The sequence below is a fragment of the Triturus cristatus genome, chromosome 2_1 (assembly GCF_964204655.1).
Source record: "Triturus cristatus chromosome 2_1, aTriCri1.1, whole genome shotgun sequence".
NCBI lineage: Eukaryota > Metazoa > Chordata > Amphibia > Caudata > Salamandridae > Triturus > Triturus cristatus.
Window position 1 is genome coordinate 1,160,150,525 of NC_140581.1, and position 14,444 is coordinate 1,160,164,968.

At 45.4% G+C, this 14,444-nt stretch overlaps 1 pseudogene; it reads right to left on the reverse strand.

Annotated features, from left to right (window-relative positions):
- LOC146866508 (transmembrane protein 115 pseudogene) overlaps positions 1-7,259 on the reverse strand; it is a 31,909-nt pseudogene extending 24,650 nt beyond the window's left edge.
- Between the last annotated feature and the right edge of the window lie 7,185 nt (positions 7,260-14,444).

The window sequence follows — 14,444 nt, forward strand, 5'->3', positions numbered from 1 at the left end:
AGAAACAGGTCATCTAGGTGGGCTCAGGTGACAGCAGCCATGCATTGCTAAACCTTTGCAGGGTTCATGAGACAAACAGCTACTCTTTGGGGCACATGCATCTAGCATATTTGCCTTCACAAGAACGCATAAAATGCTTTTCAGATGCCTCAAACCCTATTTTGTGATTCGATAACCTGTTACCGAAGAGCAAAATGGGTTTGCGAATCGCAATTAGGAAGGGGCGTGTTTAGGGTGACCCTTTATAATACCGAATCACATCGGTACATAGGAATGTTTTGTGACCGAAATGCGGTCGCAAAACATTCGCATTTTACCACCTACTTTAAGTAGGTGGTAACCCATTTGCAAATTGGAAGGGGACCCTCAGTGACCCCTTCCTCTTTGTGAATGTTTGTTACAGCGTTTTTTAAGAGCAGGCAGTGGTCCCACTGCCTACTCTTAAAAAGTAAAAATAAAACTTTTAATTTCACTTTTTGTAAAGCATCTCGTTTTCCTTTAGGGAAAACCGGCTGCTTCACAAAAAAAAGATTGCTTTATTTAAAAGCCACCATCCCCGTGGCTTTTGCGATACCTAGGAGGTCGCAAATTGCGATCTACCTCATTAATATTAATAAGGTAGAGTGATTTGCGTACCCCTAGGAATCACTATCTGAAACTCTTTGAGTTTCATACATTGTAAATTGCGATTACCTAATTGCGATTCTCTGGAATTCACAATAAGGTATTCGCAATTTACAATTTTGATGCATGTAGCCTTTTATAAGTCTAGGCCTCGTGAACCCTGCTGAGGTCAAGCACCAAGATAAGAGTTGTGTGGGGCTCAAAGGAGCAGCTAAGACTCCACGGTTGCAAAGATTCTACTAGTAAAATACCTTTGTAAATAGCAAACAATCGTAAACTTACACAAAAGTGTGAGTTTACCTTTGTGAATCAGGCTCCTAGTTTGTGAACACCAAAACAGTTGCAAACTTACTGCAAACTGTAAGCTTACCTTTGTGAATCAGGCCCTAGGTATCAATTGTGTCCTTCCTATATTCTGACCTATATCTCACTGGCTCTTCTGATCTTTTCCTCTGTTAAATGGCAATAAATCTATGGTGGGGCCAATGTCCTGGTATTCGCTGATTGTGGATGAAGGTAACAAACATACAGCTGCTTGACACTCATTACACAAGCTTTGTGGCTGCAAGCCTTCTATGAATTGGGTGACAATCTCCCAGCACCCCACAGCTTCTATCCATTCATTTCTGTTGTCTTGTTTCGCAGAAGAAAAGGTTGATGTGGCTGGGGATCATTTGTGCGCAAATGAGCGGGCAAATGGGCACGTGCATTTTGAGGATTCACAAACCATAGGGGGTGGGGAGCTAGGAACGTGTTTGCCTCTAGGACCCCCTACACTATAGACACTGCATCTCTTGAGCTCATCACTGCTTGCAAAAGCACTGTATCCTCTGCATTGTAACTCAACGGTGCTCATGTACCTCAAAGCAACTTACAGTGCCTTGAATCACTGCACCTGGTGGCCTCCCTCGCCCTGACATTGCATGTATAATTCATGCTGAGGATGGTAAGTGGATTTATACTGAGATCTTAACATATGTGTTGTCTATAGTATGCTGCTTCTTCCATGCCTGGGGTGTGGTGCTTGTGCAGCATTGTTAGTCCCAGCTGTTCTTTTTTTTGTTACCGGTGAGTGTCCCTAGTTGCATATCATGCATTGATGGTAATGTTTCTTGGTGTCAAATTAAACAGACGCTAGGGGTGTCATTTCTGTCACTGTCGGGGTATTTCTACCTGAGACGAATTAGAGTGTTGGGGTAAGATAGGTTAAGAGGAGGCTTCTAAAGGCCAGTCTTTAGCCATCTAGAAAGACTATTGTTGAAGTGGGGAAATCTTTTCTTCGTTTATTCGAAATAGATATTTTTCCACTTTGGCTTGAAATGTTTGTTTTTTTAAATCGATATGAAGTATGCACAAAGGATGTGAGCAAGCATTAATTCATGTAATTGTAGTCGCGGCTGGTGATCTTTGAAAGTGGTGAGGCGCACTACTTGCCAATAGTTCACCTCATGTTTTTTCAAAATATTCCTATAAAGCTACGCATTACTAATGCTGTAGGTATTGTAATAACATGTTGGGAGTACCTTGGTATCGTCACATGCAGTGACATGAGTGGGTACAATTATTGGCTGATAGTATGGACTGTTTTTAGCGTGAAAGCAACAGTTGTTAAGGAAGTTTTCGTTTTCTGGTGGGGGCAGCCTCCAACACTGGGTGATCTGCAGCTAGGAAAGCTCAGGGTTTGTTCTCTCCCGCGCGTTATCATGGAACACGTAGGAGGCGCAGACGTGGAGGTTGGGCGCGAGGACGTGCACACCAGCGTCACGGGACATTAGCACGGGCGCGCTGCAGTCAAAACTGCATTGTTGTTCAGCAGCTAAGCTAAAGTGTGATTGATCTGCATTTCCAAGTCGATGACTTCCATCTTTAATGGAGGAGAGCTGGTGAATTATGTACCTGGTATTTCAGACGAGATGCTCACTCTTTACTAACACGGTTTTTGACAGTAAAGCAATTCAATGTTCTTCAGAGTAATTCTTCTATGTAGGTATCTTTTTATTCAACACAGTTCATCGCTTTCGTGTTGGTGGTACTGTATAAAAATAGTTTTTACAACAGAAGATGTTCTGTATAGAGAATATTCTATAACAAGCAATGAGACAAATGGTGCCAAAGGGAGGCACAGTGACGCAATGTCACCGGCAGGCTGTGCAGTTCGTAGTACTGTCCAGACCCTCCATTTGCTATGTGGTGGGGGCGGGGCACAGTGTGAAAGATCCTCGGTGCATTAGAACGCATTTCGGTGCTCTGGAAACCAAGGGCCACACAGGACTGTCACAAAGAGAAGGAAGATGCGGCTATTTGCCAGAGGTCAAAGTTTACTGGGCCCATGCTCCTATTATAAGGTGTATTTTAAAAATAAGCAATCATTTGCAATGCAACAGTTCCCGCTTTTGCGAGAGTTTAAGCTATTGGCATTGTAAATGACAATGCCTTTTTTTTATCTGGTTTGATAATTAACACAAATAAAAGGCATTGTCATTTACAATGCCAATAGCTCAAACTCAAGTAAATGCTCTACCTATTTTATTTCAAGGAAGCAGCCGCCATTGTCCCGGGCTGCTTGGAAAGTGAAAGCCCCCATGGCGCGCTGAATGTTGCAGGACAGCATGTCATGCCTGCAGTAGGAGAAACTCATTTAAGGAAATAGTGCTTACAGACTAAATAAAGCATCCTGTCAGAAGCCAGTATTTATGAAGGACAATGACACAAGCCAATGACTAATATGGGCGGAGAGTGGGCGGGGCTTCAAGCCCATACTCAAATACAGCATGCCTCGCAGAGCAGCGCAAGCCCTGCCCTGGCTCGACCTAAAAAGGTTTAGAAACACAAAAAAAACTCTTTCCTGAAAATACTTCTTCCTATGGATATCAAACTGGTTTATAAACTATGGATATCAAGTAAGGATCTTTTTGTTTATCCCTTGTACTTCTGAGAACCCTATGACGCACTATTTGCCACTCAAACATTCCGATAAAACAAGAAATCAAGCTGACTAATACACTCCTATAACGTGGCAGTGTGACTTGTCAATCCAGGGGAAATTGTGTGGGACTTTAGTCAATGAACAATAGAATACCATTTTTCATCCAAGGGTAGTAACTGCAAATAGCAATTTGTTAAATTAAGCTGTATGAAGTGTATTTCAAGAACACTAAATGCTGGTTTTGGTCTGCCTCTAAGGAGTGACATTGGCTGAGGGGATTGAAAGATGGTGCTAGACATCCCAGTGACACATTAAGCCAATTTTGGGCAACGATTTTTAACCTCTAGTTAAACATTTTTTTAGTTCTGACTTCAATAGTTAAGAGATTCCAATGCTATGCTATTTTAATAACTTCGAACACCTCACTGTGGCATGTATAATTATATAATCAAATGGCAAATCAAACCAAGGAGGCACCCTTGCTTTCTAAGACTGGTAAAAGTTTCACTTTCTCTCTGCAAACTGAATGCCATGACTGCAAAAAGAAAAAAATTCTTTATGTATAACATAACTTCAAGCTAAATTGTAAATTAAGTGCCATTTTTTAAATTGTATATAGGGTTACTCTAAATCAGGCATCCTTGCATGCCAACTCAAAGTAAAAATGTACTTATTTTTTCATATGCCCTTTTGCATGAAATGATTGAACAAATAATACATCTTAAAAAAGTATGAACACCAACGGTGGTAGATCGGCAATTTTTGAGCTGGGGAAGAGTACGAGGCAGGGTTGCCCCCTGTTACCGCTGCTATTCGCTCTGGCACGGGAGCCCTTGGCGGTGTGGATCAGAGGTGACCCATCTATTAGTGGCCTGAATTGGGCCCCGGATTGGTCAGACAGAATATTCCTCTATGCCGATGATATTCTTTTATATTTGGCCAAACCACGATCTGCGCTCCATGCAGTGCTCCATATTCTCATTCTTTTTCGGAAATACTCGGACTACACCATCAACTGGGACAAGTCATTGAATTATGTCCTCAGTGGAGACCCCCCCACGGCTTCCTCCAGGTTGCACGGCTAGCATAATCATGGATGGCTTCCTCTACCTGGGTATCTATGTCACGAGAGACACGGATGTCTTTCACAGGAAAAACCTCCTCTCTCCCCTGCATCGCTTCCGGGCTGACGTACAGCATTGGAGGGCACTGCCCCTTACCCTACTTGGTAGAGCCGCCCTCTTCAAAATGATGGCACTTCCCCGTTTTCTATATGCTCTACAGAACACACCCTACCCCGTCTCAACCCCAATATTTTCAAACAATTGATTCCGAGGTCGCTTCACTGTTATGGAATGGCGGCACTCCCCGAATCGCCCTGACAAAACTATTGCGCAACTGGTACGATGGTGGTATTGCACCTCCTGCAATCAAAATATATTACTGGGCCTTGCAATTAGTGGTCCTCAATCACTGGGCCCACCGTCCCATTACGGACCCAGCGTACAGAATGGATAGGTTCAATATGGCGGCGGGCAATTATATGAGGGCGCTATTTGGAGGGCCCAAGCAACTACCATTATTTACGCCCACCTCCACCACAGTCTCAATCTGGCATGCGGCCACTGCTGCGCCAGGCTGGAAGGGTAAAATCTCACGGATTACTCCATTGCTGGAATCCTGTCAATTGGGTATGCTGTCGAGTCTACTTGGTTTTGATAAATGGGACTTGATTGGTCTTTCCACAGTGGGGGACATGTGGACGAAGGGTGCAGTGGTTCCATTCGATGAATTGCGGGTAAAGTACCAGTTGCATGAGGAGGAAACATTCTGTTACCTGCAAGCACGTAGTGCATTAAATAAAGCCATCCCCAGGGGTTCCAATCTGCCTGTCTCATCACCTCTAGAAGACAGGCTCCTTGACGACTACCTCCCGGACAAGGCTATTTCCCTGACCTACCGTAAAATACTTAATAACTTTCCGGAACCACTCGAAAAACTTCGCATGAAATGGGCAGATGACATAGGGGAAATACCGGACGAGGATTGGAGGGAGGCCTTGGCATCTCCCAGAGAGGAGGCAATCCGATCCCGCTTTAAGGTTATACAACTTAAAATACTTCATAGGGCTCATTACACCTCCACAGCACTCGTTAAAATGGGTTTGACAACCTACCCACTCTGCCCCCGGGATTGTGGCTCCTTGGGTACTTTCCTACATCAGTGGTGGGACTGTCCAGTTCTCCAACACTATTGGAACGAGATTTTATCCACAATGTCCCGGAATATGTCAGAAATCAATAGAACCCTCCCCTAGACTCTGTATCTTAAACATTTGGGATGCAATCGACCTCAACCGTACCGAACAATAACGGTTCTTCTTGGGCTGTATCATTGCAAAACGTAACATTGACAGAATATGGAACGGGGGAGTCGTGCCTCAACGCACGGATTGGGCTGAGGACATGGACTGGTGCATGCTGGCTGAGAGGGTGATATACGAGAGCAGAGGCTGCCCAGTCAAATGGACTAAAATATGGGGCCCATGGAACGAATACAGAGGATTTTTATGTACCCCCTTTGCAGACAATGGCCCATTTAATGTGGACAAGGAGTCACTTTAAGGATTTAATGTCATTGTGTGCCCGTGGTATTATTTGTATTGTTTATTTTAATTGTATTGGTCGTATATGTGATATGTCTATTTTCGTGATGTGCTAATCCTGACGCTTGCTCCTTTTCAGGTTGTTGTTTTTGTTGTATTGTTATTTTTCTTTTCCTTAATAAAAAGATTTATTTTAAAAAAAAAGTATGAACACACTGTACATATGTATCGTGAATTATAAGTGATGTACCTTCTATGCTCAACATCTTGAGGGTTGGTCCCTGGTAAACTGATGGTGATAGAAGATGGGGCACCAACATCATCTTGCTTCACTGTTTTCCAACAGATGTGCACTTTCACCAAGACACCATGAACCAAGTTGGCAACCAGTCCCACAAGAGGCTGCAGGATCTCTGGGATGAATATGGCAAACGCAAACGATCAGGCATGTCTCTGTGACCCCGGCTGTGCCTTTGGTAGAAACACAGGTACACCAAGCTTGACAGCACCCCAAATCTATAGGATGCCAGCAGATTGCTCTCAATCATTGTAGTTAATCACAAGACAGCCAGTAGAAGCAGCAGGAGCATTGGAAATACGTTCATGCACACTTTTGGGACCTTCAGGAGGATGCTATCACCCATGGTTTGTTAGAGAGCCACCATGACCCCTGCGAGAAACCCCAGGACATCATAGATTTGGATATTAAACAGGTATGCCAGATTGAAAGTGGCTACATATGTTAGAAGGTATGAAAAAGCACCCATCATGCCCACAGAAGTGTTTACTACTGCAAAAAAAGATTAACAGTTCCAATGCCCCCCAGAGAGGTTCCAGGAGCCTGCTGGCTACCACCACTGTGCCCAGGCTCACACCTACATCCCAGATGTGCTTTTCTACCATGCCATGCGCAATAAGTGACCATATCCAGGACTTGGGTGGGAAAAGGAATCCATGGGTCACACCTAGTGTGGATACGGTGTCCAACCCGAAGGTGATCAAGAACAATAGAAGGGCAGTATCACAGATCGACTTCATCACTACACTTTTGCCAGCCAGTACAGCCAAGAAGTGCTGCTGAGGGACTGGGAGATATTGGTTCATTATTTTTTTTCTTAAAAATCAAAGAACAAAAAAGGGAAAATGTCACTTGTTACAGCCAGTGTGGAAACTCAAAAAAGGTTCTAACAGAAGCAGTTAGGATTCCTGGTGTTTTATCCTCTCACAGGATGTGTTACCCCAAAACACCTTTGTGTATTTCCCCACAATGAAGTTGTGTCTTCAGCTAGTACCACACCTTTTCGACCAAGTAACACTGATTCTGTTCGGTCCACTGTGGTTACGCTTCCTAAGCAGTACTCAGAGGACATTGCTACCTTGATATCTGGGGCTTGGCACCATCAGTTCGCAGTGCACTGCAAAAGCACAGTCATGTTATTCTCCGTATTGGATAGCATTTGAGGCTCAACTTTTTTATCACACAAGAGCTTTCACTATTTCGGGGCATATTATCAAGAAACGGCATTAAAATTATCGCCGCGCTAAAGCGGCGACAATGGGCTTGATAATATGCCCTTGAGAATTCCCATAGAAGCCCATGTTCTGGAGTCAACATGGACCTCTATTGGAATTCTCTGTGGCATATTATCAAGCCCATTATAGCCGCTTTAGGGGCAGTTTTCTGCCACTAAAGCGGCGATAATTTTAACGCCATGCTTGATAATATGCCCCTTCTTTCGGTCAACAGCGGGAGCAGCCAGATTCACAGCTGGAGAATCCTTAATCAGGGTTGGTGGAAAGGAACTCCTGTCCAGTTTAGCAGGTCAAACGTTTCTAGTAGGGGTCATCAGCCAGAATGGGTGCCTGTAAGGATAAGATAACGACATGCATAAGAAGAGTAAAGGTTTTGAGAAAATATCATGTAGCATCTGGGGAGGGCATCATTTATGTGTGGAATGCCAGGTGGAATACCTAACACCTTAACAAGATTGAAGAAAGTGGAGCACAAAGTTAAGACTTACGAGGGAAGTGACGGAAGGGCATGTATTCGGATAAATTGGCAGCGTTGCATACTATGAGCGAGGAATGCTCAATGCTGCCTGGAAGTAGTACTAGTGAGAAATGATCACGTACTTGGCAGAGGTGTGGAGACATCTGAGTGAAGTGGTAAAAAGCAGCTCTGAAGAAATTCAATGGGGTTGAAGGCTAGGGCAAGGGTCATTTACAAGATAAATGGCCCAAATAGGTACTACAAGGGCAGTGACAGCAAGGAAGCGATCCCACACCCTCCACAGCTGTGCCTCTTTCTTCCTGTCTAGGCCTCTTGAGCTCAACCCGCCGGGCGCAGCTCTTACGTTCCCCGGCCATGGGGCTTGCAGACGTCTTGCTTGGTCTCAAGGGGGCCGGGTGTTCCTCCTGGGCCCTGACGGAATTCTGAGCCACCATCAGTCCCTGCTGCCACCGTCCCAGCTTGTACACAAACAGGCCTCTTCGTGCCTGCGCAATGCACTGATGGCGCTCTGGGAAGTGCAGTCCGATGGCTATTGAAAGAATAGCCTAGACTTCCATCGTTTGACAAGGAACAATCCAACGGCATAGAAAAAGGACCAGCCCCAATGGCTTTGCCCAACTTTCACTCTAGCCTGCATCCCCCCATTTTTTGCATTTTTATATAGCGCGATCTTGACTCGAACAGGCCGATTGTCAATGTACATTAAGCCCGAAGCACATGCACGATAGCCAACAATCTGAGTAGATGGACAACAAGATAAAGGCACAAGCAGTGAGCGCAACGCTGCTTGCTGCCGTGTTAATCCTCTATGGGTGGGGCAGCACTGTGCGTCTGAAGCAGAGTTTCATTGCTGTCAGCAAACCAAAAGTGCATTCAGGCATAAACAAGAAGATACAGGCAGGCAACCAGCGTGTGCGGCATTGCTCGTTCCTGATGCACCCACATTAGCCAATTGCAGGCTATGATTTTGGAATGACACAGACATAAGTCAATCCAAAACCGGTGGGATGGGTCAGACCCCACAAAGTACATACAACAGATCACCTGACAGCTGCTCTGTCTAGGCTTCACCTAAAAGGTAGGCCTGACCTGTTCCTTCGTGAAGTAGGTAACACAGCAACATCAACAGATGACACTGAATACTATGTCATCTCTTTCCCCAGTGTACATTATTTCTTAGTTAAGAGCTGCTGCTCGGATCAGAAACTATAGACCCTACAAATGTTTTTGGTCCCCAGCCAAACAAAAGCTTTTGACATGCTTGGTCACACATACCATCTGTTGCAAATTGGAAAAGATAGATGGCCTACTGAGAGACAAATGGAACTTCGTGATCCTACAACTGCTATTAGCATCCAATACGCATCTTTCTCCAAAAGCAGAGCTGTGCTGCATCACAGCAACTGTACACACAGGCAATCTGGTGTGTGGGAAATAGATTTTACATGTCTGGATCTCTTTCCTTTCACCCCTTGTCAATTCCCCATGCTTATGGGCTGCTGGGCCCTTTGGTTCCCATACACGTCAGGTTGGATGCTTTTCCTTCACTCTTCTCATCTACTAAGTCCACAGACGTAGATGGAAGCAAGACAAGTGTGTGAGAAACTGGGTTATGGGTTGGGGGAGGTCTTAATGCTTCTCAAGCAAAAACCACAATCCTTGGCTGGGTGAACCACAAACATCACTAAATAACCTGTTCTTAACCCTTTAGTATATATATTGACACAAAAGCAGCCAGGCTTACCTCAGAGGTGATTGAGAATCGACATCTGAACCGAAATCTCTTAGTGAAATCATCAAACAAATTTCTACAATGGTGGTATACACCTTTGTTAGTCAACTTGAAGTGTTGTAAGGGAGCTACCACCAGTTTCTCATTTCCATTTCTGTGAAATCTGTGCGATTCCACAATGAAGACCAGGAATCAGTAAATTCAACAATAAGGGTTTATTTTAGCACATGAATCCAGCCAGAATGTATGCAAATCAAGAACTGATTTTAAAAGTATAACAATACGGTTTGTAGATTACAGTGTGCCAGTAAGTTAAGTCATAGTAAAATAAGATACAGAATGGTAACAGCCACAATGCAAAGAAAACAGATTATTGCAATCAGGTGATCCATAAAGAAAGGTTCCTTTATAAATGTAAGCATGTGCCAATGCGGAAACTTCTAAAGGGGGGCTACAAGAAAGGGAGCATAGAAGATGTCAGCATGAGTTTGAGCTTCAGTAGAAGTTCAAAGGAAATTGGAAAAAGTGCTTAGCATAAAGCTTTACACTCAGAGAAGCCCAGCAGAGAGAGATCTGCTCCCTCTCGAAGTTAGGATGAAGTCTGTGTAACTAGCTATAAAACACCAAATAAAAATACAGCTAACATATGCCAGAACATCCATATCTTATTCCCAACGCTGAGAGCCAATCATGTACTTGCCTTCGAGGGGAGTCGACATACTTCCTAAGTTCCCATCTCTAAACTGTCAGGTGCCCATCTGTTGGCCTTGGATGTAGCATCCTCCTTGTACACCGTGAATAGGATGCTTTCTCTCACCATTGTTGCTCCGCGTTCGTCGCCATATTTCGTCCTACAGTCCTCACTATTAGCAGTCTAATAAATAACCATAAGCCTTTCATTAGCTAACTAGAAACACAATATTGCACCTGCTAAGGACAGAAAACAGCATACAGACAGCTTTGAAAAAAAACATTTTCGGTTAAGGCCTTATGTCAAGATAACTGGAGAATCAAAATGGATACACATTACTGTATTATAAATCGGTGAAACAAACAATCATTATTAAACATGAATATGCAAGGGACATTATAACATCAGTCTATTAATCAACCTAATAAACTTCTACTTAAATTCATAGTGATTGGAATAGTTACATACTATTAATTCATTTAAATGTACCGCACACGTCAATATGCTAAACCACATATTGAATATAAAGGTTGCATGTAAGCATACAAAATGTATATGCATGATGTATACAGGGTGAAGCCTTAATTATGTTGATCCAGAGGAAATGTGTAAAGTATTTATGCAGCACACAAACAGTAATGAAGTGAGAACACGACACAAGAAAATTCCAAGGCAATTTAGAAACATAGACTATGTTTTTAATAAACAGTTTGAGTCCATAATGACAAAAATCCAATCAGTAGAACTGTAGATATTACATTTTAAAGATTTAGATAAAAGCAGCACCAAAAGGTGCACAGCGCCAACCGAGGGTATCTGGTCATTCTGGGCAGGAACAAAGTTACAAATTCAGGCCAACTGCGATGGAGCATAGGCCGGGCAAAGGACCAGGTTCCAAGTTTGGCCTGCTGATGATTGTACCTTATGTCCTTGATGCTCAGTCTGTGTGGTGCTGCTTTGAGAGGCTTTGTGATGTTCAGCATATGTTCTGATTAAGCTGTGTGGTGAGGCTTTGTGGGCCTTGGTGTCGCTCAGTGTCAATTCCGATGAAGCTTGCAGCTGTGTGGCGAGGCTTAATAGAGATTTCCATTGCTCGCCATCTATTCCAATGAAGCTGACAGTTAGGCCAGGAGGAGTTCTCTCTGATGCCATCCAAGGGTCCAAGACCTTCAGAACACCACTTGGAGATCAGAAACTCCCACCAGGAGAGGTCACCAGGGCTTATGCAGGTCAATATACAGGTCCACGCAGGTCTAGTGCAGCAGGTCAACTGGGCAGTTGCAGGGAGGCATCTGGAGCTTGTTCTGTCCCTGTTGCTCAGAACAGGAGGTCAGCTACCTGACCTTTGGAGTCACTCTGCCTGGGATGAAGGGAGCAGGTACAGTCTTTCTTCTCAGAGAGCAGGATAGGCCTCAAGCAACAGAACAGCTGTAGCAGGGCAGTTCTTCTGTTGTATCCATGGGTCTGGGAGTGTTCTCCAGAGTGGGTCTGAGGGTCCTAATTTGTACCAGGTGCCAGCTTTGGAGCAGAAGAGACGTCTGGAGTTTTCCTCCACTAAAGTGTCTTAAATTTCCTGCCTCCCTGGCCTGGTCCCAGACTGTCTGCTTTCACAATACGCCACTGTGAAGTTCTTTTTGTATGAGCTGAGGCAGGGCCTTTGAACTGCAAGTGGGATCTGTGCACAGCTCTACCCCTCATCCTGGTCTGGTGAGATGGTCCATCCTGCCAACACACATGCCCTCTATTGTGTGACTCTCCACAAGGAATATACAAAGACCAACTGCCAATTACACTTAGTCATGTGACCCAGGAAACAGCTCACAGGCACCAAATGCTTATGACACTCTACAGATCTCTCCAAACATTTGGCTAGTTTTGCTCAATGCATATACCACACACATACATACTTACTTACTATACAAACATACTTGACAACAAGTAGTGTTTAATCAGAGATCTAGTATTGGGCCTGTTCAAAAATAACCTAGCTCAAACTGAGAATACATCAGCAGATTAAATATAGCCGCACCCAATTTTCTCACTGTATGGTAAATTAGTAAAGCTGGTGGAAACACAACTGATAGCAGGCTGACAGTGAGTCACATGATGCCGGTATTTTTTACACAATCAGGAATGCAGTCACATGGGAAACAGAGGGGCCAATTACGATGGCGGATGGACTAGAGTCCGTCCGCCATCGTGGGGGTGACCGGGACCGTCCGCAATACATGCAGTGGTCCCCACACCCGATTAGGATGTGGCCGCCACCATGGCGGTCGAATCTTGCATTTTGACATTGCGGGGGGTGCTGCTGACAGTAGCACCCGCCGCGATGTGAAAATAGCATGTTGTGCATTTCACTGCACTACATGGCAGGCACCACAAGGTGCCTACCACTTGGTGCAGTGAAATGTAGGTGGGTACCATGGGTACCCCCCTGTGCACCCACAACTGCCCCCAACACAATGGGGGCCCGCAACAGGCCCCAGAAACCAATCTCCACCAGCATTTCAATGGCGGTTGAACCACCACGGAAAGGCTGGCTGGAGACCGCATCGTAATTTGACGGATGGTGCTGCTAGGCACCGCCACCATTTTACGGATGCAGACCACTCTGCCAGGCAATCGGAACGATTGCCTGTGGCGATTCCGTGGCAGACGGTCTTTGCATCCTCCGCGGTCGGAAAGCGATTTCCCCCCCCATCGTAATGTGGCGGGGGGAAATCGCGGTCGAAGGTGGAAGGACCGCGACCCATTGAAGCCGGAGTTCCTTATTCGTCTCCCGCCTCTCTGTCGTGAACCCATTTTGGACGTGATTAATCTTTCCCTCAGTGAGGGCGTGGTCCCGCCATCCTGGAAGCAAGCTGTGGTCAGCCCTATTCTGAAGAAATCCAACTCTGACCCCTTGCTCCCGGAGAATTACCGGCCCATCTCCCTCCTGCCTTGGACCGCCAAGGTCACTGAGGCACACGTGAATTCCATCTTGTCTGCCCACCTCTCTCTTAATAACATTCTTGACGAGAGTCAAAATGGTTTTCGCGCCCAACACAGCACTGAAACTGCTTTGCTCTTCATGACCGAGCATTTGCGGTCAGTGCTGGATGCGGGGCAGACTGCGGCACTCCTATTGTTAGACCTGAGCGCCGCGTTTGACACGGTGTCTCATGACATTCTGATGCGGCGCTTGGAGGAAGTGGGTATTGGGGGGAAGGCTCTTCAGTGGTTCCTGTAACGCCCTGAACGTCTCAGGATCGTCTAACAGACACGACAATGAGGACGCAACCACTTGTGAAGGGTTAGTTCTTTTAATGAAGGCAAATAAAATACAAAGAACAAACAAAAGTTATAGTCACTGGAATCCTCCAGGCTAAGTACGTTACCAGCCCACAGCACGGATGGTCCTAACCGTCCTCTGCATATACGCCGATCCCGGCGTATGCCAACAGAGGGCAGAAATGAAATGGCCGACAATGCCAATCGGTAGGCTGTGAGGGGCACGAAGAGTGTTGGGGAGAATCGAGGAGTCAGGGAAACACCCAGCCGGGGTCTCTACCTGAAGGGAGCAGCCGCTCAACCTCTTCCTCAGACTGCACCGGGACGCGGAGTCACCTCCTGGTGATGCGTCACCGATACCCCAATAACAAGCAAGAAGACTGAACCGAGAGCAGCCGCTCGATCGATCCTGTGGACTTCGAGTCTGTAACGCGGCAAACACCTCCTGGTGTGCGTTACAGCTGGCAGTCCCTGTGTCTCTGGTCGGGCTGGGAGTTACGACTCCAACCAGCAAAAGCGCCACTGCGCTTGGACTCAGCCGAGTCAAAAAGCGAAGCTCAATGGTTGACCGGTAGAGCTTCC